We start from the raw sequence: 27638 nt of genomic DNA on the forward strand, positions 1-27638 counted from the left end.
CAGCTTTTTTAACCTCATCTAGTGTAGGCGACTCAACAGCTTGCCCATCGTCGCTAATATTTATTCTGCTCACCGATGCACCATCACTTCCACTATTCAACAAAGTCTCGAAGTGTTGCTTCTACCTGGCAGCTACTTCGGTTTTATCTGCCAGCAAATTCCCTTGTTGGTCGTTGCACATGACGGGAAATGGCGCTGTCTTTCTCCGCACGCCATTGACAGACTCATAAAACCTCCGCATATCGTTCTGCTCCATTTTTTCCTGCGCCTCACTAATAACTTGTTCTTCGTACTCTTTTTTCTTCCTGCGGTGGGTTCGTTTTTCGTCTGCTCTTGCTTCCTTGTACCGATCTCTATTCGATCGGGTACCCGACACCAACATCCGGCTTCTGGCAACGTTCTTCTCGTCTGTCACTCTCTGACACTCCACATCGAACCAACCAGTCCTGGGTCGCCTCTGTGCAGTGCCTACCATTTCTCGTGCTGTTGTTCTCACCGCTCCATGGATCGACTCCCATAGATCGTTGATGTTGTCGCTAACGTTGATTGCACTTATCCGTTCGTCGAGCTTCTGGCGATACTCAGTCGATACTCCTTCCGCCGACAATCGCTGGATATTGTAACGCATCGTTCGCTGTGATCTTTCGTTCGATACAGTTGACAACCGTGATCGAATTTTACTGACAACGAGGTAGTGATCAGAGTCAATGTTCGGACCTCTGAATGTCCGCACATCGATAACATCCAAGAAATGGCGCCGATCCACCAGAACATGGTCTATCTAGTTGCAAGTTTCACCATTTGGGTGTCTCCATGTGTGCTTTCGAATGTTCTTTCGTGCAAAGTAGATGCTACTGATAGCCATCCCTCTGGCAGCAGCGAAATTTGCTAGCCGTAGGCCGTTGTCATTGGTAGCGGAGTGAAGGCTCTCCCTACCGATTATGGGACGGAAAAAAGTCCTCTCTACCGACCTGTGCGTTAGCGTCTCCGATAACAGTTTTCACGTCATGCTTTGGGCACTCTCCATAAGCTTTATCAAGGCGTTCATAAAACGTGTCCTTCACGTCGTCGGATTTATCGTTGATCGGTGCGTAAACGTTGATTAGGATGTAATTGAAGAATTTGCCCCGTATCCTCAACACACAGATTCGTTCGCTAATGGGTTTCCACCGCATCACTCGCTTCATCTGCTTGCCCATCACTACGAAACCAACTCCATGCTCTGCTTTTCCGCCGCCGCTGTGATAGATGTTATACTTGAATGCAGTGTTGGTCGTGGGGTCCACGGCTCTGAATTTACATTCTCCGGATATAGGCCATCGGACTTCTTGAATAGCGGCCACGTTCACTCTAACTTTTTGCAGTTTACGAGCCAGAAGGCTCTCTCGTCCAGGTAAATTTAGGGTCCTGACATTCCAGGTACCGAGTTTCCAATCATAGTCCTTATTTCGTTGCCGGGTCGGTTGCCAAAAATAACGTTTTAATCCATTTTTCGTGGTATTTGAGAGGCTTCAGTAAGCTACCTTACCGGGGTCGCGTTACCTACATCGCGCTGGTGGGGCTGCCACTTTAGGTATAGCTGACGCGATACAGCATTTCGTTGATCAGCCGCTGTTTGAGCCGCACCTCCTGGTCAACAGACGCTCGAGGCGTACTTTCTCACTGTAGCTAATGGCAGAAGGACAACAGTGCCCAGGCTGCACTACCAGCTTAGTACAGAATCCTTAGCTGGCGGTCTTTTCTCATCGGAGGACCCGTGGAAGCGTGAGATAGTAACTTGTGGGGACCAGAGCTCTATTGGGCGCTCCTTTCTTGATGTCAACCCACCATTTTGTGGAACACTGTAAGAACCAAAGAAATAGGTTGATTATTCACAGAGATATGGTCATTTGAATTTCGACAACATTTTGCCTGTCCCGATCATTCTGTCTAACCCCTGTACATTTATAACAAATTTGCATTAAGAGTTACGTCTGTTTCTCTGTAGTATTGGGTACATTTCTGTAAAAAAAAAACAGCAATAAAATCGTTCATGCGCGATATTCATGTGCAATTTCCGTTCATATAAAAGTAGCCAACTGACGATCCTTTCTCCTACAAACAAACGAACAATGTTAAAACATTGAAAATGTAAATTGAATCAATGACAAAATGAAAAACTAAATTTCAAAAATGTAAGGGAACTAAAGATGAAAGCTTATGCAAATAAATTAAAATGTAAATCAAACAGAGATTGTTAAATGAATGTGGAAATATAAATAAATTTAAAAAAAATCCTTTCTCCTACGATTACAGGATGAAGGTGTGGCCATAGGATGAAGCTGATCAAAACGAGATCTACTTCGAATGGTATTTGAACGTGACTGTTCCCAACACTCATGATGGGTCAACAGCTTCTGAGTAAACAAAATGTGTTAAGCTGCATTATATAAGTTTATGTTGATCCCATAGGGCTGCTGGCATTGTTCATCGTAGAATTGTTCCAATGACCATGGCGAAGTAGATGTTTTCTGATCCCACAGACAATCGACAATTCGCGCCAATTTTCTACTTTTATGAGTTCCACGATCATGTAGACGAATTACGATGCTACAGGAATTGAAGGTCCCAGAATCACCTTGAAATCGACTGATGATTATTAACTATTGCTTTCTACTCGTCTTTTCAAAATCTCAAGAATAACAGTTGCTAATGAACATAAAAATGAACTCCAAACGAAGACAATGCCCTCCAAGAACAGACTTCGCAAAAGTGATTTAAATCGCATCCCGCCAAGAATCAGCACCACCGCATAGAATACCCCAACTCCCCATCGCATCGTATCGTTTCGTCCGGTCCCGTCATCACCCTCCGTCATTCTTTTTTACTACAAAAGCCAAGGATTAAAATTCTAATTATTCCTTCTTGATTTTCCAGGCGACCGACGACAGCCAGACGACGACAATGAGTCGCAGCTTTCCCTCCCGGTCGCCGTCAAATCCGAGATGGAAGGAAACCCATCTGTGACTGAATATTTGAAGCGTTGAAAATTACTCCCAGTCAGTGGCGGCACTTTCGCCACAGTATTGTGGGAAGAGGTCGCAATTCGGTTAGTCATCATAGTGCGGGTGCTCAATACTACAGCAAAAGAGAGTTAATCCAATTAATTATGTTAATAGTCCTAAAGTACAGTAATCTTCCACCTGAATGGATTGCGCGCGGGTTAGGCGGAATGGAACGTGTTCGGTTCGCATTCACACAAAGTCAACAATATTAACCGGGTGGCAGCGAACCGCGCGACCGACATTTGAAATGTACTCCCGGAGAGCTCAGGAACTACCTGATGAGGGTTGACTCGGCCGGGGGTAATGAGGGAGGACATTTCTAAGCCCGGCTCATGCAAAATGATGTTTTTCGTTATGTGTTCGGAATGGTGCCGGGTTTTAGGGACTGCGGCACGGTAAAAGGGCATCGTGTCGTGTGATTACAAGTAATTAGTATTCAATTAATCCATAAAGAGCACTTTTACTGCGGGTTTTCTCGTTTGGAGGCGCTTTGCGCTGCTGTGGCATGAGCAGAGACCGTCATTATTCCGCAGAATTGGTGGAATATGCTTTTCGAGGATAGAAACTGTTCGTATTACAACTGCTGCTTGGCTGATGCATTTGAAGGGATAAACAAATTTTATGGCGTTCTTAGCGGAGCGGAATAAAGGGAGTTAATGAGTAGGATAATTGTACATTTCGCGTTCGCATCGTTAGAAATCCACTGAAACACTTATTCTGCTAATTATCTTACTTAGAAAGGTAAGAGTTAAATTAATCGAGAAGAATTCCCGACCAACAACGACCAACGGTAACAATACAAAATTAGTTCAAACTTATAACAACTTCAGATATTAATAACAACGTTTGATGTAATTGAATAATTGCCATTCGTTTCTAACAAATTTATTTTTGAAAATGTTTCATTAATTGGTTTAGTGATAATTTTCTGTTATTTTAACTACTAATGGGACACAATTTAAAACAGAATATGTTACATAAAGGTGTATAACTAAACAACACGGCCTGTTATAAATCTGTTTTAAAAAATTATAAATTAATAAAAAGTATGCTGCTCATGTAGCATAGAAATTATATAAAAGAGATGAATTATTGTTGGTTGTATTAGGTTCTACTTCTAATTGAAAATGGAAGCCGATAAGCGACCGCATTTGCTTGTTGAGAATGAAGGGCAAATTCTTCAACTATAGCCTGATCAGTATTTATGCCCCAACGGACGATAAGCGTGATGACGTGAAGGATGAGTTCTATGAGACCTGAAATAAGGCCTACGGAGAGTGCCCAAAAGAGTGATTCAAATTTTGACTTTTTCGCTCCCCTATGCTTAACGATGACATTTGCTTTTTTATTAATCCTCCTAAAATTTTAGCTAATTTGAATGTTACTAGACTGAGCACTCGCAGTTTCAAGTTTGTATGAAAATTACTATGAAAACAGTCACTTTTGTGGAAAACCGTTCCGCAACGTTGCTCATTTAGCTCTAAAAACATATAAATATGTTTCCAATATAGAAAATTTTGCAATGAAACTGATCGTCTTTGTTGCGAAACGATTCTATGCTTGCAAGATAAGTTATTAGAGAAATACTGAATCGTGGTAAATTCAATTTAACACGTAAAGAATAACATCAATATCAATAATGAGCATTTTGTTTCATTAATAACTTTGCTTACAAAAAGTCAAATCGCTTCGCAACAACAACTGGCCTCTCGCTTAGGAAGTATTCTATGAAAGCATCGTGTCGATTACATTTGAATAGTTAATGGGTCGCAACACGGAACAGTTTTTCACTTATGTGGCAATTCCTATAGTAATTTCCATACAAACTTCAAACTGCGCGTGCTCAGTCTAGTTACATCCAAATTAGCTAAAAATTTAGGAGGGTTAATAAAACATCAAATGTCATCGTTTAAGCATAGAGGAGCGAAAAAGTCAAAATTTGAATCAGTCTAGTGCCCAACACACGATGTAAAGATTGTCATCGGTAACCTCTGCTGCTGCTAGAGGGATGGCAATAAGCAGTACCTACTTCGCAAGTAGGAATATCCGCAAACACACCTGGCAACATCCGAGTGGAAACATTTGCTCATAGATAGACCACGTGCTGGTCGACGGACGATATTTCTCGGATGTTATAGATGTAAGGTCCTTCAGAGGTCCAAACATCGACTCGGATCACTATCTTGTAGTTGAAAAAAATCGGGCGCGACTTTCCAGGTTTTACGCAACTATCAATGGCGCGCGGCATAAGACTGCGCCAGCGCCCGCCATGTGCAATGACCGAGAGGGGAATTTGCTGACAGACAAGACTATGGTGGCCGCCAGGTGGAAGGAGCACTTCGAAGATTTGTTGAATGGTGAAAATGAAGATGTATTAAGGAGCAGGATGAACATAGTCGGCGACGGTCAAGCTGTGAAACCACCAACGCTTAACGAGGTTACGAATGCTCTAAATGAGCTGAAAAACAATAAAGCTGCTGGGAAGGACGAGATCCCGGTCGAGCTTCTCAAACACGGAAGTGAGCAGCTGCATCAATCAATCCACCACATTATCCAGAAAATATGGGAGGATGAAGAACTGCCTGCCGGCTGGTTGGATGGCCTCATATGCCCAATCTATAAGAAAGGGCACATACTAGAGTGTGCCAATTACAGAGGGATCACCCTTCTGAACTCGGCGTACAAAATCCTGTCGCGTATCCTGTTTAACAGACTGAGACCGCTTGAGGAGTCCTTCGTTGTCGAATACCAGGCAGGTTTTCGTGAGGGCCGATCAATAACGGATCAGATGTTTAGCCTGTGGATGATCCTTGACAAATTCCGGGAGTACAACTTGCAGACTCACCATTGATTTCAAAGCTGCTTACGATTCAGTAAAAAGAAATGAGCTGTGGCAGATAATGTACGACCATGGTTTTCCGGCGAAACTGATTAGACTGATACGTGCAACGCTGGATGGCTCAAAATCAAGTATTCAGATTGCAGACGAAGTTGACCGTTTGTGACCTTAGACAGACTGAAGCAGGGTGATGCACTTTCGAATTTATGGTTCAACAGTGCACTCGAAGGCGCTATTAGGAGATCTGGCGTGCAGAGGAACGGCACTATAATCACACGGTCGCAAATGCTCCTTTGCTTCGCGGACGACATCGACTTTATTGGAATCGATCGCAGAGCAGTAGTTGTTGAATAATTTGTTTACCTTTGGAACGCTTGTGGCATATGACAATGACATTTCCCGTGAAGTGAAAAGACGTATTGCTGCTGCGAATAGGGCCTTTTACAGATTACGTAACCTGCTTAGGTCCCGCAACATGCAGACGGAAACGAAATTTGCTCTATACAGAACTCTGATTCTACTAGTGGCGAACGAAAGGTGTTGCGTACAATACTCGGAGGAAAACTAGAAAATGGTGTGTGGCGCAGACGCATGAATCATGAGGGGTATCAAGCTTACAAAGAAGAAAAATTGTGAATCGTATGAAATACGGCAGACTTCATACGGACAGTCGGAAGAAAGAATAGCGAAAACAATATTCAACAGATAACCAGATAGGGGCCTGCGAATGGAATCGGACCTGGGGATGGAGACCTTGAACGTTCGGGGAAACTGGAAGATCCACGATTATGGAGCTCTACAATAGGCCAGGCATAGATGTATCGACGCTGTAGCCAACCAGGTATCCAGGTAGGATCTATTTTAAATCTGATGTGTCGCCTTCGTTTTCAATCCAATCGCTTGTAAAATATCTCAGAGGCAAAAACAGAAACCTACAGAAACATTTCTTCTAAATAACCGCGCCTGGAAAACTCTTCTGAATCAATCATTCCGAATTTCAACGACATCTTTTTCTTATTTTTAGCCAGTAAGCACTTCATAAGTACTATGCAAATAGATTACGAACATTGATCCCTTCACGATCTTTGTCTGGACCTGGGTTTTCGTTACAAGTTGGACACGTAAGCGGATGCGTAAGCGACAAGGACACCGTTCTGGGAGAAACTCTTCGAGAAGGTTACGTCTCCACGTCCTATCATGAACAATAATAAGGCTTGTTCGTGACAAGATCTGGACACCCCAAAACACGTATACCTTTTGACATACCCCATCAACGAGTGAAATATTTCGTAAGTGAGTGATGACCGCATGTCTGTACTATCAAAAAATATTTTGTTTATTATTATTACAAGCACTTAATGGATTATGGTGTCGAAAATCAATTGTGTGCAGCCGCCATTAAGGTCTAGTTCTTTCGATTCGAAATCTTGCTAAAAAGCTATTGTTTTCATGTAAGCGCTGTTCATAGAGTCTTGAAATAGTTTAATGCTTCTTTGACACCAATGAGGATGCCAAGGAGTTGAACAAGAACGGATTAAGGGAACCAGCGGTAGGATGGGAAGGTGAAACAAATATTACAGGGGAGAACAAATATTTCGACACGAACTGTTTCTTGGGAAATTAAAATGTCACCAATTTTAGTGCATATATCAAAGCATAGACGGAGAATGAAGTCATTTAAAGAAAACACTGTGCCGAATAAACAGACTATTACTGGTACATCGTTTAATTTTAATTCTCAATGTTGTGTCCAGATTTTGTCACGAACAAGCCTCTACTTCGTTCAAAGAAACAATATTCCAAGTGAATAACCGATCATTATTCGTTTTATTGATGAAAACATTAAGAAATACTTCTTCGAAAAGAAGCGTGCCCATGGGGCTCTTTTTGCATCGGCTGTATGTGATGATTATGTCAGATCACCCAACCGAATTACAATTCATTATAAAATAACATCATTCGGGGAAAATCTTCTTCAAAAGGCGAAAGAGCTTCAACTTCGGCAGATCTGAAATATGTATGGATGGGTAGCTTGAGCTTGATTGACTGCTCGTAGCTGCTACTGCATTATGACCAGATAAGATGTTTACTTGGGACTAGCACTCATCTTCAATGTACAAGTACTGGTGATCTCATTTATTAGGTCATACTGGTGTCTGCCACGTCAGAATGCAAGTCAATGTAGGGATAGGAAATTATGATGCAATAACTCGCTCACTGTAAGCTGAATATACCTCTGCGCTTGCCAAGAGTTCATACAGAGTTTATTGGAAGTTTTGGATTGCAGCCAATGTGATAGATAGGAGAAAGCAACTAATGGAATTTTTAATTGGATTTAGTGAACGAACTTTATCTTAGTTCATTTCCATTTGTAGCAGCTACTGTTAGAATAGTCAAGTAAAAGGTATAGGATAGAAATGGAAACGATATGAAAGTCCATTTTCAGTTCTAACGATTGCTACAATATGATAAATATAGAGAAAGATACAAAGTAGGAGAATAGAACAGACCTGGGATTGAACCCCTGACCTCCTGCATATGAGGCAGAAGCAGTAGCAGTAGTATGACTACCAAGCCCGTTCTGAAATATGTATGAATGGGTAGCGATGGAAAAGTTTTGGTAAAGCGGTATGATGGTGCAAAAGTGGGAAAAAATAACTACTCTCAAGAACCTCGAAAGATTCTCAGGTTCAGCTTCTTCGTCACAAGGTCCGGTTGCAAAAAGAATCTCTGCATGAGTAGCTTCTGGAACCTGTCGTATCTGATCTTTTACCGATTTCGATCACCAATAATTATTATTTAAATTCTATTTTTGAGCCGAATAAAAACTATTCCTACGCTAGACAGATCAACGTTGTAGTACTTTGAGAGACTTGGGTAAAATAAGACCGTCGGCCACTGGCGGAGTTAACCCTTTCAAGACGACGTGTTTTACGCGGATTTGATTCTCCAAAACGTCATGGAGTTTAAAACATGCGAACTGCCAAGTCCTGAACGATGTATATTCTTCTACATCCCAGCAGGTCCATTGAGCACATAGAATTTCAGTTATTATGTTTACTATCTACTGCAAACCTTGAAGGTTCTACAAATAACCAGGAGTTCAAAAGATGCGATCTATTGGATCAATCAAGTCCTAAACGATGTATCCAAGCATTGCAAAACATCTCTGCAGGTCCAATGAGCCGATAGGATTTCACGCAATACTTTTACAAGCCACTACAGGCCGTTGTGGTTCTTGAAACTGGCCTGGGGTTCAGAACGTGTGATCTACCCGCTCTACCAAGTGCTGAACCATGTATCCGTTTAGAGCTAAACATTACAGGAGGTTCATTGAGTTGATACGATTTCATTCATTATCTTCACAAGCTATAATATGGACTCCATGATTCGATATACGTCCATTGAGTTGATATGACTTCAGTCATTATTCATACAAGCTACTATGGACCTTTAAGACTCACTAAAATGTCCTGGAAACCGAATGCAGAACAAATCGCAGGATAACCTCATTATCATGGTGCATCTTGACTCAAGATCGTTTTAGATCATCTTAGACATTGGTTTTCATGTTCATAGAAATTATGATCATATATGTTCATTACACTGGATTGGGTAAATACCGATGATGAGGATTTTCGAAAGACTTGATTGATCTGGTAGATACTATATGCTGAACTCCAGATCTTTTAGAGTACCTTGAGCAACTCGATTTCCTGAAAATCAATCACAGACATAACGTTCATCAGGATGGCTCAACTCATCTGAGTATTCATAACTATCAGGGTTCGTACTTTTCGTTTAGATGAGACGAAAACAAGCGATTTTCGGGTCGGAGGACAATCATTTTTCGGAGTTTGTAGTGATTAACATATTTCTCCCACCCCTCTTTTCTCTACCCAAGCAGCACGCGCAACATCTTTCAAATAGGCGTTTGTTCTTAATAAATTGCATTGAAGACACTGAAAATACATCGAGTCACATTGAAGCCACTTCCCTGTTTCAGAAAATCCCAATGTTTCATTTCCGTTTAAGTGGCGTCGCAATATTCTACCCATCTGACTTCTTGGGTGGTTTAAAATTCGATGTGTTTCATATCAGAAACAAAACAGATAAGTTGCAGAATTAATAACACTTCGATTCATTGCTGTTACGACATTGCTTCTGATATGTTGCAAAATACTTTGAGTTCAGCTGAGCAGTATTTTATTTTTGACAGTTCTCTGCATGTTCCGTATAAGGTACAATGAAGTTACAAATGACTTTGTTGTTTATGTAGTGCACTTGTAGCAAAATCTCCAAATAGAATTGTTGGTGTGATGGTTATAGTAGAAGGTTGCAAATCTCAAGGTCCATGGTTCGATTCCCGATTGGTTTTTGTGTTTTTATTTTCATTGTAGCCGCAAGATGTTGCAAATAGGCTCCACCTCTTGCGCTTTTTGTATCACAAAGGAGTTCCAAATACGACGCGTTGTGCATAAGTTAGACCTTTAGTAAGTCACACCACAGTTGTTGTTACTCACTGAGAAACAAGAGGTGTTGCTTGGGTAGAGCGAACCTAGAAGATAAAGGAAAATCGTGCCTACCTGATGAATATCTTTTTTCGTTTCATCACTTTTACGCCTCACTCACTTTTCGCGAAAATTTTCGGTAAGCAATTACAAAAATTTTATGACCGCAACGGGATTCGAACCTAGAACATCAACAAAAATGGTGATGGGATGCGGTCACTATAACCATACCACCACATTGACTGCATGTAGGGAATAGGTTTTTTGTTTCATAAATGCTACTTGTTTTGCAATTAGTGATGGCACAAGAAGGAAGAAAGGAGTGAGAAAACGAACCAATCAACTTTTCGCGGCACTGGTAGTGAGGGAGAAATGGTTATCTCTCATCACACCTTTTTTCATTTCCCGCAAACCAATTTCTCGGCGAAAATCAGCGTGAGAGAGCATTCTCTGCTGGTAAGAATGAGTGAGAATTATGATACCTGATAACTATCAATCAATGTGTGATTTAGGATTCAAACATGTCAGATTCATTTGCATGCTCTCAGAAGCGAAATCTTCCCAAGGTTTCGGATGTCTGGGTCTTCAGGGTTGATGTTCTAGGTTCGAATACCATTAAGATCATATATTTTTTTGTAATTCCTTATCGAAAATCAAAAAAAGAAATTCGTCAAGTATGCACGATTTCGCTTATCTTCTAGGTTCTCTGTAGAGAAAAAAAGGGTGGGAGAAAGATGTTTTTCACTACAAAGTCGGCAAAATGATTCTCTTCCGACCCGAAAATCGCATGATTTCGTCTCATCTAAACGAAAAGTACGAACCCTGATCATAATTTTTCAACTATGGCAACTAGGTCTGCATTATAAGAGATTTCCAACGATATAGGTAGTTCCTAATAATATTTTATTTTGTATTTGTAATTTATTCATCGGACTGTGCTGTCTACATGAAATTCTTAAATCTAGTTATGGTCAAAAATTAAAAACTTTACATACGGCTCAGCAAACGGCAGCGAAATCTGGATGTTAAAATGAGGAAATCAAATTTGTCGGACACTTCGTTGAATCGATGAATCATGACGACAATGGAACTGTTAGCAGCATAGTTAGTTGCTTGTGGTTCCTTGTGTAGCAGCGCTCGCGCTCGAAGCGTTCGGACAGGTGCGTATAAACTAATTCTCGACAGCAACTCAGGAGCATCGTATTCGGATGTTAAAATCTTGGCAATAAAAACACACTGAGCAACATTCCTCCGCTTGGCTAGAGTATCCAACCCGAGTAGACGACAGCGATCAGCATAGGCAGGCAAATTCAACGGGTCATTCCATGGAAGGCTGCGCAAAGCATATCTGACGAATCTTCTTTGGACAGATTCGAACCGCTCACTCCATACAGCCTGGTAGGGATTCCAAACAGCAGATGCAAACTCTAGTATTGAGCGAACCAGAGAGCAGTACAACGCTTTGTAACACAACGGATCTTGAAACTCATTGGAGATTTTGAACATGAACCCAAGCAGGCGATTGGCTCTATCGATGGTATTTGAGAAGTGGCGGGTGTAGGTAAGCTTTTCATCCAAAAATACTCCTAGGTCTTTTACATGATCAACCCGTTGGAGAACCAGCAATACTGTAGTCAAACTGGACGAAATTAGTTGTTCGTCGGAAACTTATGACACAGCACTTAGGAATGCTTAGAGCCATCATAATCCGAGTACACCAGCCATTGAAGATTTCAAGATGGTTCTGTAGTTCATAGCAGTCAGTGAGGTCTCGAACAACTACATACATTTTAAGGTCATCGGAAAACCACAGTATTATACCTCCACGTCGCAAAATAAGGGTTACATCGTTTATGAAAAGCGAGAATAGCAATGGTCCAAGGGTGCTACTTTATGGAGCTCCAGAATGGTTCGAGAAACAGTCGGATGAATTGTCTTCAATACTGACCGACATTTGACGTCCAATCAGATAAGATCGAAGCCAGGTGCTAAAGCAAAAGATCAGCCCTATTTTTTTTATTTTTGCAAGCAGCAGGTCATGGTTTACTTTGTCAAAAGCAAATTTGAGGTCGGTGTAAACGGCATCTATTTGGTATTTTTTACTCATGTTCTCCATGCAAAACAAAGTAAAACTGACAAGATTCGTTTCCACAGAGCGAAGTGGAAAGAAACCATGCTGATACGGGCTGATGTAATTTCTGCATGAAGCGAACATTCTATCGTTCATAAGCGACTCGAACACTTTCGACTCCACTCCGAGTGATGTAATGCCACGGTAGTTTCTCACATTTCGTTTGTCGCCTTTCTTGAAAACTGGGAACATAGTAGACTAGAGCTTCCCAAACCTTTGGGTATGCGACCCAAAAATGCATTTTACCAAGTAGTAGGTATTAAGCATTAATTGAATCAGAATGTCATCTGTTTCGGTTCTTCCACATAAAAAATATTCACGTTACCTTGTACAAATGCAAAAAATGACAAGCATGGTATTGTTTGTCAAAATGTTAGCGTGTTTATTTTAATTCATTAAGGCTCTATAAACCATAATCAATCCGATGATGACGATGATTTTATTCGAATCCGCGCTAATACTAATAAAGTTTTGAACTAAATTCAATATTTTGGGGCTATTTGCCGACTTACCTCAATCATTGCATATTCATTACATTTTCATATTAATTTTTCACTTATCCAAACTAACAATTACCGAGGAATTGCTGGAAAAACGCTGAAAACTGCTTTTTTCCTAGACCGACATTCGCATTTTTATTGAACACATACCAACTCCGAACGTTCGGAGCAAACACATACACACGCACTTGATTTTTCACTTGATCTTTTCCCACTGTTTCCTTGAGTAAATCACTCCTAAAACATATTCACTAACTGAGTTTCACCTTTTTATTCAATCTTGACAACCGATTAATTCACTTCACGTCCAAAAACTGTCGAAAACTGCTTTCCGAAAATCGAAGTGAGAGACAAACTTGACGACCGTATTGTAAATGCAATAAAATGCGGAAGATTCAAATTCACTAGCGCAACAAGTGAAATGGTGAGAACAAAATCTACGCGATGCAACTTCATTCAATCCGAACAATACAACGTATACGCCAGCTACGTCCACGCCAACAAGCAAACAAAGGTGTACATACACAAGAAAATAATCATCTCTTCACCGTTGCCAGATTTATTTATTGGAAAAAATCATTGCTGTTTGACGGATTGGGCATATGAACCAAAAATAAATATTTAAACATGTTATATAAGCTTCTGTTACATTCAAAGTGGTGTACAAAAAAATTTTAACCGGTAAAAACCCATATATTTGATACACCGTGACCTTGTGTTATAATATAAAATAAACATTTCGTCAAGTCTGGCAACATTATGCATATTTTTAACAGCTGGCATATTTTTAACACCCTATTTCCACCCACCCAGTTGTAAACAAAATTTATTTATCGCTGCTGCACTTTTCCGTACCAATTGCCTCACTATTACAAACAAGCGATACAGTCATTAATTTTCAAAACATTGTGATGGAGTCTTGAGCCTTAAGGGGACAGCTTTTAGGCATAAATGTTTAAATAAAATAGCGTGGTGATGGATATTTAAAATAAAATGCAGCTTGAGCTTGAAATAATGTTCCTGAAAAAAAAAAATGATCAAAAGGTTCGCGATTCGAGCTGCAATTAATATTTGTTCTGCGCGACCCACCAACAATCCGCTCGCGAACCCCCTGGGGGTCGGGACCCACAGTTTGGGAAATCATGTAGTAGAGCATTTCCACTGCACTGGAAATTTCGTCTGCTGGAGTGATAGGTTGAATAGATGACAAAGTAGCGCAGCTAAAATATCGGAGCGTTTTTTTAGCATGGCTGATGGAAGAACGCTAGGTCCAGGAGAAAATGATGTTTTGGTCTGATGTATCGCTGACAGAACCATTTGAACGTCTACTTGAAATACATCCACATCCACTACATTGCTAGGTACTCCACTTACAGCTCTATCAATGTCAACCTGAGAAGGCGAAAGGCCCGAGAATACACTTGAGAAGTGTTTAGTGAAAAGGCTGCATTTCTCCTCAGTATTCAGCGCAATGTCGTTATCGAAAAAAAAAACACTTGATGGCAGTCCAGATTCCTTTCTTTTAGAATTCACGAATGACCAAAACTTCTTGAGGTGTCGTCGGAGATTTTGTTGCGTGAGATGAACATAGTGTTTGTAACGGAGTTTATTATAGCACCGATAATCATTACTGGCGATGTTGAAGGTTCCGTAAAAGAGCATTAGTCCACGGTGGTTTCCTCAGGCTTTCGCTTCGGTACAACGACTTAAACGCAATCACGTAGCAGACAGTTGAAGCGGTCTACAGCTGATTCGATGTCCAGGCGATCTAAAACATTCCAGTCAATACGGGACAAGTATTGTCGGAGCTGTTGAAAACCGGTTTTGCAAAAATTGAGCCGATCGTCACTCATAGGATCATCGAAACATTGATTAAATCCGTTGTTAATTGATATATCCAACGCAGGATGATAGTTGTCAAGCGGCAAAACGGCGTCCGGAACCTCAACAACAGTGAAACAAATATCCATGGTGCGAGAGAGAGATCAGACAAGTTCTGGTTGATTGAAGTCTCCAAGCAGAATAACCACATCCGATGATAAGGCCAAAGCGGAGGCAAATTCAGTAGCACCAAGGTGGAGTTGTATTACACTGCAACCATGTCGTCGGTCGGGAGGAATGTACGAAGCGCCGATGAAAACGTTGCGACTAGAGAGACTTATTTTGGCCCAAACAGTCTCAATTGAATTGAATCATTTGTTTGAGAAACTGCATAAGTCCATTTTACACTATTTCGAGAAAACAACAAAAAACTGTTTTTGAACAAATTCGCACCGAATCATTCGATTTCTTCGATACAGATCAATAGTATTTGGCAAAACTCAACACCCTGGGACACTTTCAGTGCAAAAAGTGTAGTCAGTACTCCATAATTGCTCTTCAAAGTACGTGGACATATGTAGTTTCTCAAACAAACGAAAAAAAATTCATACATTCCTGAACAAAAAAATTTTTTTTTCGTGTTTTTTGCCAGAATACGTATTTTTGGACGACGATTCAGAATATATAAAAATCTCATTTTGGCCAAAAATGTTACATATGCAGTTTCTCAAACAAACGGTTCAATTGAATTGTTCGACGGCTATCTGTCAGGAAACAAGTTCATTGGAAACAGAAAACTAGAACGCCACCACCGCGCACGCGAGAGCTATTGGATATACTGCGGTCCACTCGAACTCTATAAACAGCGAAATTGTCACCGAAAAGTTGGAGTGAGTTGATTCTCCCATCCAGCCAGGCACAGCCAGATAAACGTCGTCCAATTTGGTAGAAAGTCCTCTAGCATATTGATAATATACTCGTAGACTCCTAGAAGGAGCGGTGTCCATGACAGAAGTCGGAACTGAGCTGAAAAGCGGCGAATTTTCAGGCAGCGACAGATCATTAACGTGATTATACTCGCCTGGTGAAGAAGATCAGAAGTCCCGTATACCATCACCGACCACAGGAACGGGACGACGACGATGGCGGGTGACAGTGGATGGCATGACTGGGTCGGGAGGCTTAGGGACTTCCTCAGTACTTGTTATAGGGTGTCCCGGATCCAAAGTTGCGGTAACTGCCGATAGTATACTTGATTCCGATGCAGGAGCACCGACAATACGGTCGAATGGCATGGAGTAAAGTAAATAATTTTGAGAATACTCGCCTGAGGTTGAAGTGCGGAAACCCCTACGCCACCTCCGACCATACGACCGGGATGATAATGAATGGTGCTGCAGAACTCGAATGGGTAGGGGGAGGTGGGGTTTGGGGGTTGGGCAGGAGGAATCCTCAATACTAGTCGAAGGTTGTCCTGGATCAGCAACAGCAGATTGTATGTTTTTCCAAAATCCAGGACTAATTTTTGAGAAATCAACCTCTTAACCGGATTCCTCTGGACCGATGGTTCGAGCGCCATATGGAAATGTATAACAGCATTGCCAATGTAGATCAATTTAAATGTGATGTATATGGAAAACCGAATATCGTACATCGAATCAAAGATTGCTCGAGAATTATAAAAAAATGGGTGTGGGTATACAACATCTTGAAAAATACGATGAAAATGAATTTGGAATTGGTTCGGAAATGGAAATGTTTCTCTAGATCCTGGCCAAGTCTACACACTAGTCACATACCTGCACAGGTTTTCTTCTTCGTCAACTTGTCGGGTATCGCCCAGCAAACCACAAGTTGTATATCAATAGTAAAAAAAAATCGTATATTTGTGTGAATGTAATCACAATCGTAAATTTGACTATTCATAGTCGCTGTATGTAAAGAACAAGTCGCATGATATCGATTCCATCGATTTATTTACGATAATATGTATATTAATGTGTATGTATGTTGACCTAATCAGATTAAATCCTATATTGTGATTACTACGCTCAATATACGGCTATTCGAATTTTCTTGCTTTAAATCGTATATATGCTCACACAAGCTCGTAATATGTATCGTATTGAATTATTTTGCATCGTAATGAACAACACAATTTGTTTCACGTCAGTTTGCTCGTCAACATAAAAGTTCTCGAAATGAAAGATATTTTACTGAAAAACAAACTGAAAATTATGAGAAAAAGTGGAACATACAGTCGATTACGAAAAAAGTTTAGTCAAAATTACAAAGCTCCTGCTGGTACACACAAAACTGAAGTGAAGAGCATAACTTTGTCCTTGGATCGAGAATCTCCGGAACCGATTATTTTGGATGACACAGATCATTTGAGTAATCCGTCAAACTACTCCACAGATTTTCAAGAACGCAATGGTAAGATTTTCTCTATGTTTTTTTTGTTAATTATTTTTTAATTATGTATTCAAAAAATTCTTCAGATCAAAAAGCGACGTTACTCAACTCAATCAGACAATGGGCAACCAATTACCAAATATCGCATTCCGCTTTGCAGGCGCTCACCGCTGTTTTGAATGCAAACTTGAATTTAAACCTTCCAAAAGATCCACGAACCCTTTTGGCCACACCCCGGAATTTGATCATCGAAACAATTGATGACAATGGTTCATACTGGCATCAAGGATTGGAGTTCTGCCTCAGAAAAGCATTACAACACATCACATATTCTACTACCGTATCGCTCAATTTCAATATTGATGGCTTGCCGGTATACAAAAGTTCGACAAAAACTTCTGGCCTATATTTAATATACAGGAATTTCCCGAAATTAAACCACTAATCATCGGAATATATTATGGTGTGAGTAAGCCGAAAAATGCCTCTACATATCTAAGTCCCTTTATAGATGAGCTACTGCTACTATTAGGGTCTGGTCTGAATATTAATGATCATCGCATTTTGATCAAAATAAGATGCTTTATATGCGACACCCCGGCGCGGGCATTTATTAAAGGAGTCATCAATTTTAATGGTAAATACGGTTGCATTAAATGTACCACGAAAGGAACATTTTCACAACTGTCCAGAACAATGGTGTTTCCCGACTGCAGTGCATCGAAAAGGACTGACGAATTATTCAGAGCCAACGAATATTCAAATCATCAACGTTGTTACTCACCTCTTATGAGATTACCAATAGATATGATTGAAGACATCATTGTCGCTGACTCATTACATTTGTTGGAACTAGGAGTCATGAAGAAATTGCTTACTGGATGGCGAACTGGCTGCATGTCAATGAATACTAAATGGAGCACGTTACAGAAAAAGGAAATATCGGAACTATTGGTTGCCATACGGTTTCCCATAGAAATTCATCGAAGGATGAGATCGCTAGATTTTGTTTCCCTCTGGAAAGGGCTAGAGTATAGAAATTTTTTAAACTATGCTGGCATAGTTTTAATGAAAGACTATCTCCCGGAAAAATATTTCATCCACTTTCTTTATCTCTTCTGTGCGGTTCGAATTTGTTCAGTTCATAAGTACATAAATTTGATAGAAATTGCCCGTTCACTGTTCAACGATTTCCTTCGAGAATTTAAATCATTGTATGGTATTGAATTCATGACAAGTAACGTGCACAACATATGTCATGTTGTAGATGAAGTAAATAAGTTTGGTCCTCTGCAAACGATTTCTGCGTACCCGTTTGAGAACTGTTTACACTCGCTGAAGAAGATGATTAAGACTGGACCAAACCCTTTGGCTCAGATAGCAGGACGTGTGACCGAAAACATGCAAACTTATGAATCCGTCATAAAATTACAACAATACATACCGTCCAATGTAACTAACCAAAGACAAAGTACTGTAGATACGGAGAAAACTTCGGAACATAAACTCGTATTTTCTAATTTCATATTAACCAATAACTTCAAAGATAAATGGATACTAACTCAGAACCAATCAATTGTTGCATTTTCTAAGATGGTAAAAATAGAAGCAAAATATTTTGTCAATGGCCAAATTATTTCACAGAAGCAAAGCTATTTTGAAAAGCCATTTGATTCATCATACTTGCACATTTACATAGCGGAACCCATTTCCGAAGAGGAGCTGCTTATCGATGTTGATTGTATTTTATGTAAATTAGTCGCAATCACGAGGAAAGAAGGTGTGGTGTACACGCCATTGATGCATACTCTGATTTAATGTAAAAGCTTATTTTCTTCTGTTTCAAATAACGTTGGAATGATTGTAAACTCAATTCAGTTTATATGATTCATATATTGTTTTCAAATTCAAAAGTTTAACACATTTGAAATGTAGGTTAAGTATATTTTATGTAATATTAATTTACGTCATTTCATTAAAAGGTCTCCTCCTCATCGTCATATAAATCCAATCGTTGTTTCAATTAAAGTTCTCTTCCTCATCGTCATCTTGATCGATGTCACCTCATGCGCCTCACGATCCAATGTATCATCACGATACTCACTATCTTCATCACTGTCGCTGTGAAGTACATCTACCAGCTCTATTGGATTTCCATGGGTGACATTATCATTGTGTAGAATATCACGAACTCCGTCTCTTTTGACCTTACGTCCTGGGCGACATGCTGACTTCCGCAACTGTTTATTGGCGCTACGCGATTTGCTATAGCGGAAAAGGCGAGTTCTGCAAAACTCCTCCAATTTCTGTGAACTATAATTAGGATCTCCGATGCAAACCTCCATTGTCCACATAGGAATTCGGAGGGATGATTCGTGTGAAGTAAATAAGCTACAATATAAAAAAAAACAGTTATAAAAAGAAGTTTAAGAATAACTTTTGAATTATACATATTGTGCGCAGAGGTCATCGTTTCCAAGCTTTACGTTCCAGTCGTGCAATTGAACTTCGTTGTCAATACGCGTATGATTTTCCACCGGATCGTCCGCAACGGTAGGAACAGCTTTACCGGAAGCCTTCGAATTCATTTCTGTCAAGGCAGCCAGCCGTGAGAAATGCTCTTGGAAGCATTTTTTTACCACATCCTCCACTGTTGTTCGGATGAAAGTCTGCAGGTCTCGCTTTAGTTCATCATACCTCACAGTCCCGGTGGTGTCTGCACAAGAGAATAAACACAATTTAAATCACTATGTCATTGATATTATTATTGGAAAAAGAACCCAGATTAAATAAATTAGCAGTAATGAAGCCTCACTTGTTCATTAGTGAAAAATCCCTGAAAAATTTACCCAGTAATGCTCATTGCTCATCTCATGAAAATATATATATATATATATATATGTGAGAAGTACAAAATATCACTGATAGGTGAATAGGCGTTATTTTTCAGAATTATTGAAACACTCGTACCATGCATACCATGCATTGTTTTTAACCCCTTATTCAATAAAAGAATGTCGACATGTTTTCAACCGTTCGAGCCCACTGTGGTATACAATATCTTGAGGGAGTGTAGTTTAATAATCTACTTGACGACTTATTGCAAAATGTTACGGGATTCCTACAGTGCTGGTTCTATAAGAAACCCGATTGTAAGGGGAATCGATCCTGTTTGAGTAGTCGTCATAATATTCAAATATGCATCTAAGCAATCCAGAACAATAATTCAAATTCAAACAAAAAATACAAAGTGAAACCAAATCACTTACTGTTTTTGGGTTTTTGATATATGCCTGCGACGGTTTAGTTTGAATACTATTGCCTAGCTCATAGTTTCCCAAAGTGGTGGGTCGCGACCCCCCAGCCTGTATAAATCTTATGGAAGAGGGTCGCGACCCCCCACCTCTACCTGAATCAAGTGCGATGTGACGTTATTTTCAGTTGAAACCTGTTCAGTGTAATATGATGCTAACTGGATTATATATGTCTTCACCTGTGATAAGATGGTTTTCGAAATTGGCTTGATCTGGCTCCCTTTGAGTTAGGTAAATTATCTCATCCGTATCGCAATACATGGCATCCGACTGCTGATGAATTTCACGGGAAGGTATGGTCTCTAAAATGATAACAAATTGAGCTGATTAGAATGACGATGCATATATCGAAATAAACACATACAAATTTACTATATTCAAGTATATACAATATGTATTTTTTATGCTACTGACAGTTACATGCGGTGTACTACATGTTGCGTATTTTTATCTGCGGCATATTTAATTTAACCAGTAAAGAGCCCCGCTCATATGATACGTTTGCGTTGTGTTTGACACATTGCCCTTGGGAAAACTGCCAGAACTTACGTAAACGTATTCATTGTGCGTGGCTCTTATAAGTTTTAATAACTTACCGATAGGCATTGCGTTGATAGCTGCCTCACTGAATAGTTTTGGAAGTGGTTGAATCATCGGGGACAACACGGAAGCGCCGGAATTGTGTTTAAAATGATATGGAGCGGATGTTGATGCCATGACAGAGCTCTCAGGTACTTGTCCCTGTATTGATGGTTGTTGGGTCGTGATTGTTTGTGGCGACTTTAACTGGACAACTTGTGATCCCAGTAGCGTTTGACGAGTTGATATTCCAGGATTATTGCTGCAGTCTGACGTCAGTTTCAGTGTTGTTTCTGCTACAGTATCTTTTGCATCTTGCGACGATGCTGTAGGTTTTTTTCGAGTCGAGAATAACTGTGATTCGACTTGTTGAGATGGATGAATTGCCACAGGTTGTTTGAAAAAATGTCCGTTTCCGGTTTGGGCTGCCGATAGAACGGGATCGGATGTTAAACCGGTTGGCGCTGCTCCTGAGTATTTTGATGAAACTGTTTGTTTTTCGACAGATGATTTCTGTAGAGCTGTAAGTAGTGAACGAAAACAAATCAGTATTTTAGAAAGATATTTTTTTTGTTTACCTACCTGCAAACATTGAGTTGTAATCGGTGGATTTTCCCGGAGCTGGATGCTTCTGCGGCTTAAGCCTTTTCTTTTTTCCCTCCACATCCGAAACCTCTTTCATTGCCAGCTCATCTGCCGCCTTTTCGGCCGCTTCAAAACTCCGGAGCTTCTTCCAAATTATAATGGGAATTCGTTTAGTGGACCCGTGAAATTCTAGCCCGTTTACTCGTAAACTTTCAATTTTGTCATTTGAAATTTTCGGCCACTGCAGAATTCCGCCTTTAATCCATGAAACTGGTACAGCCAGCACTTGAAACTTACTGTTTTCTATAAACTGAATAACCGCGAACATTTTTATTTTCAAATAGTTTTAATTTAATTGCTTAACCGGAAAATGATATCTCTCGGTATCACGACGCGTAGGAATGTATTATTCGCGTTCAGAAACAGTGGTGCCAAATATACTGTAGCAGGTGTTGAATAAATAATCTTTTGTTTATGGAATTAACCCAATGGTTTGACATAGTACATTTCCTGTACATTTCAATATAGAATAAGTACCAGTATTAATTGTATTGAGTTGTATGGCTGAATAATAAAAAAAACAACATCTAAGCATGAAAGTTAGAAATAGACATTTATAGGATTACATTTTATAGAATCGACAACACTGATAATTGATGGCTTGTTTTCATTTGATGTCGTTTTAGTGTACTACAAGTCAAAATAATCGTAAGTGATTCACCGATCAACGTAATAGTGATGAGCATGATCAACGTAATCGTATTTCAATCAACTTTGTTGAATTAATCTTTGTATTTACGATTCCGATATCAGTGTAATCGTTATTTTTGACCTTATTAAGTATACAAATGATTATAGCTGAAGCGAAAAAGATCTGCTTAACATGAAAGGGATAAAAATATGTTTTTCTAGTTCTACAGCTACAGTGTTGTGTAACCGTGCGTGCCTCTGAATGCCGACGTCAGGAGTTCAAATCTCATTTAGAGTGGTAAAAAAAAAGATTGATGCGCAGTATAGTTAATATTAGAACGTGTTGTTATCAATCGATTTAAATAATACAATCATGAATTGTAAAATAGATATAGCATTTCAGTTTAAATTTGCTTCATTTTACAAAGTGTCGTATATCGATTCTGAAAGTCGTAATTGATTTATTCAACGTTATCGTTTATATAGTCAAAAGAAATCGGTTGAATTTCTTATTCCTTCATAAGTCGTATTAAATGTAGAATATTATTGTCGTTATCGAATTAGAGCATGGATATGGCCTCCACTTTGGTATGTATATAGCTTTTTTGAGCAACATCTACGATTCATTCATTGGTATATTATACTGTATTGTCTGTTTGAAAGTCTGTTATACCAACAGTTTTGTTTGCTGGGCGCCGGCACTATGGCGGCGAACCGGTTCGGAACGATGGCGTCGAACCTGTTCGTGGCGATAGCGGCGAAGCTGTCCTTGACGATAGCGGCGATATGACCGTCCGTGAGGAAATGAACCCTTGCCTTCGGTTCCAATCCGGCACTGTGGTACGCAATTGGCGACGTATTCCACGTGCCGAGCTCTCTGAACGGTCCGTATGGTATAAAAATGGTTTGGACTACCGTCGATTAATTGGCGATCGACAGTTCACTTTTCGCTCCAATTTTCGACGAAACTTCACCACACTCCGTTTCACTACCCCGAAGGGCGGGCCTTGACGAGCGCACGGACTCCACAAAAAAAACTCCTCCAAACGATAAAACGACGGAAATGCCGCACACCCTTTTCGTCGACTCCGAAAATTCCAGCCCGTACACTACACTTTTAAAATAGAACTTCGAGAGAGTTGGCTACACACGACAATCGAATCATATCTCGACAATCTGAACTTTACTCAAACTCTTTAATAAAAATTTCTTAAAACTCACAAAACTTCTAAATGCCAGCCGTTAAGGTAGCCTCACACCTCGGGAATTTGGTCCGCGGATTTTTTCCCCATGTATTCTTGCATATGCGATGTTTTTGGAATTTGGGCACGGAAAATAAAAATCCCGGCCCCCTTTAAAATACACGGGGACTAAATTCCGGCGGAATTGAGTTTGTTCTTGAACAAGAAACCTTCTTCAATATTTAACTCATTATCTAGCAATTGCGCCGATTTAAATTTCAAATGGCGACATAGAGTTTACGCCTTCGGAGACATCGAGCTACCTTTGGTACATTGAACATTACAAATTTCGTTTCCATATTGAATATCACGCTAAAAATGAACTACTCAAAATTGAGTCGAATCCGACTAATTTTCATTAAAAACGGGACAACTCAAAATTTGAGTAAAAGATACTACTTCAATAAAATGATGATTGCACTTAAACTAGGAGTCTGTTTGTCGTAAAATGCACTTAGATAGATAGATAAACTTGATTCGCATCTGTCGTATTAAAAATTGATCGAAGGCCAAGCTTAACTTTCGCGAAATCATCATTTTATTGAAGTAGTAACTTTTACACAAATTTTGAGTTGTCCCGTTTTTAATGAAAATGAGTCGGATTCGACTCAATTTTGGTTAGTTCATTTTAAGCGTGATGGCTGTCGTCATAGTACTCAAACATCACAACATTTAGTTGAGACACAAACCATGTCCATGAATTGCTTTCTCGATGACACGTACACGCTAACTTTCACCTACTCATTGACTGAGTAAAATTGTATTGCTCTCTCTTTCTATCCCACGGAAATTTTACTCAATTTCCGTCAAAAGCAGGACAACTCAAAACTATGAGTAATCCCGCTTTTGACGGAAATTGAGCAAAAATTTCGTGCGAAGAAAAGAGATGGCAATACAATTTAACTCAGTCACTGAGTAGGTGAAAGTTAGAGTGTACCGAATTTAATTTGAATTTGAACATCATTTTACTGAAAAAAACGTTAAAAGCTACAAATATTAAATTCAACTAAAACAGACGACACGTAAAAACTATCAGACTCGATAACAATAATAAAAATTAATTTCAAAAACTTATTTACACTTGAGTTTGCTTAAAAAGATAAAAACGTCTGAAGCTACGAAAATTTACGTAAATTTAAAACGGTAAAAACCGTAAAACGTTGCAATCTTCCTCAAGCATCCGCAATAGGGGGAATGACGGCTTTGGCAGGTTTTGTTCTGTTATTGGCAGGGGGTTTTTATGTCTGACTATGCTCAAATTTGGCCTAAACATTCTTTGCATATCAAAGAACATTGTGGCCAAATTTCATAACATTTGGTCGACAAAAACTCCCCTGCCAATAATAGAACAAAACCTGCCAAAGCCATCTTTCCTCCTATGTACAAAATTTAGAAATTAGAAAATCCGAATTTTATTATACTTTCTATTTTACATTCCAAAACACGACCAAGGGTGGCATTCATCAACTAATCTTAAATCTATGGCAGTGTGTTTTTCTTACTGAACGTCTAGTATTAGTCAGGCAGATTTCGAATGGAATAGCAAGTCCAGAAGTAAAAAACAAGTTCGACAAAAAGAAAGTAAAACGTAAGAACGGACTATACGAACGGGCGAGCACTCTCATTACAAACGATGATACCCCTCGGCTTGCGCCCCGGGTGACGGACTAGCTGACGACGAGAGAAGGTTAATTTCAGTTAAGTAAAGTCCGGCAATTAATTTGAATCTAAACAAGTGAAAAGGAGCTCGGCGAGTAGACGACTGAAGCAAGAAAAAACCGTTCCAACTTTAACGAGAGAGTGAGAAGAAATGAAAAAGTTTGCTGATCACATTAATTAGATTTTCTGTATGCTTTTAGAGAGTTTGATGGCGGGGCGAGTGATGTTGGATTGAAGGAATTAATTTTCTTTCTGCTTTACGAGCGATTGAAAACTTGGTGAATGGACAATGTGCACTTGGCGTAGAGAAATTGATTCGAAAGATTTGTTATTGGGGATCAATCAATTGAAGTTACATCTACTGTGTGCAGCCTTAACGACGTGCTAACGAGTCTTTCTCACTTCACAACCAGAAAATTCATTCGAACAAATCGATCGGAACATGCAATCCCATGACCAATCATCCACCAAAAGAGCCATACGCGGCACGACTATAAACGAAAAACAATTATCAGTTTTCAAATTCATTGAACAACATAATCCTCTTTTGGAAAACACATCCCCGATAATGGATGTCGAAATGTGTGATAATGAAACATGCATGTATGAATGTCCATTGAACCAATCTGATGAAGGGCTGTTGTTATTGCTGATGATGGCAGCTATCGAACCCATAGGCCCAAATATACGCGCATCAGTGCAGCGCAATGGCCTGGTGGAAGTAACCAAGTTGGAATAGATTGGATTGTGGCTCGACTGACTGTCCTACCTATCTGCTGATGGGTCCGTCCGTAACTGGGTAGCAACTGCCATGCATGCAACGAGGCGAGGCCACTAAAAACAACAGCCCTGTCCTCGCCGAGCAACGGAAAGGCTATGTATCTGCACATCATCTTTCCCAGAAGTGCAACTGATGAGAAACTGTCGAGTGGGCATTCAGCAGAGCCACCGCCTGGTGTCCATCGGTCGGAAAACTCGGCAAATGGCTACAACAATAGAATGAATCTCTTATCATCATCCTTGGTTCTCGACTGGGGAGCACGGCACGGCGCGGCAGCGATGGGCCCCTTTTGCACACGCAACATGTCCTACTTGTGGTCCAGCTCGAGAGGATGGAGATGACGCCCACCAGCAGCAGCCAAGCCAACTGGTCCAATTGATGGCTCCACCATGGCAAATGGTGGCACCAGTCGTAGTGCTTCTCGTCGACGTCGTCATGTGGTCAATCAATTGATTGTGTTTTATTTTGCAATTTGTTTCAGTTGAAAGGATTATTCAGGGCTGATACCACGCTTCGGGACACTGCGGACCAGAGGAGTATGCGTTGTGGGTGCGGTGAGCAAACAGTATGGCAGCTACCCGGCCGTAAGCAAATCGACACATCTGGCAGGATCGGCAACTATCGGAACGTATTGGTGGACAGTTAGCAACAGCTTACACTCCTGGCAGTGAGTGGGTTCTGGAGAGGGCTTGTGCTGTGCTGTGAGGATTCGTACGATTTGGTCCTCAAGAGTTCAGTGATTGTTGACGAGTATGAGTTCGAGTGTGTTTGGTGATGGTTTTGCATAAAGATGGCAGCATTCGATAACATGTTCGCGATGAGTTTCGGCACAGGTAGTAATGATGTTGAGAAATGTGACACGAAAGAAATAAAATATCATTATCAAGGTATCTCTCAACGCACCAAATCTTGTATCACGAGCACGAGGTGTTGAAGGTTGAGGTTTGCGCTACTACGCCACGCAGCTGACATTTTTTGGCAGCACATCTACAAAATTAATTCAAAATAACCCTTTTGAGATGGTTAAAATCCCTCCCCTCGGATATGTGATCTTGCCACGATGGGTGGGCTTACGCCATTAGCACTGATATGGCAACCAAAGACATACCCTGTCGTGGTGGTATCACATGTTGACTATTTTCGTTTGGTGCCGCGTTATATATCTGTCATTGACGCACTAATTTACGGCATTTGCATGTGATCCAAAGGACATCGTGTCTTTGAGCCTTGAATGGTAGTGCAGTCAGGCAGAGGCCTTTTTCATCAGTGATGTGAGCTCTCTTCTTTTTGGCAATACTTTTCTGATGTGTTCCCTGTGACGATGAGTCGTAGGCACGCTTATACTTAGCTAGCTAGGCATTTATTGATACACAATGTTCTGCATGTCAGGATCGGCTCACAACAGCGTCTGTTCTCCATGTTAGGGGCGAATGATCATCGTCCGAGTGCCAGCGAGGGACTTTAAGTGAAACTGTGCACCATTGTTCAACGGGAATAAGAAGGAATGGTCCTCCGGAAATTTAGGGGG

The sequence above is a fragment of the Armigeres subalbatus genome, chromosome 2, assembly GCF_024139115.2.
Source record: "Armigeres subalbatus isolate Guangzhou_Male chromosome 2, GZ_Asu_2, whole genome shotgun sequence".
In the NCBI taxonomy this organism is placed as follows: Eukaryota; Metazoa; Arthropoda; class Insecta; order Diptera; family Culicidae; genus Armigeres; species Armigeres subalbatus.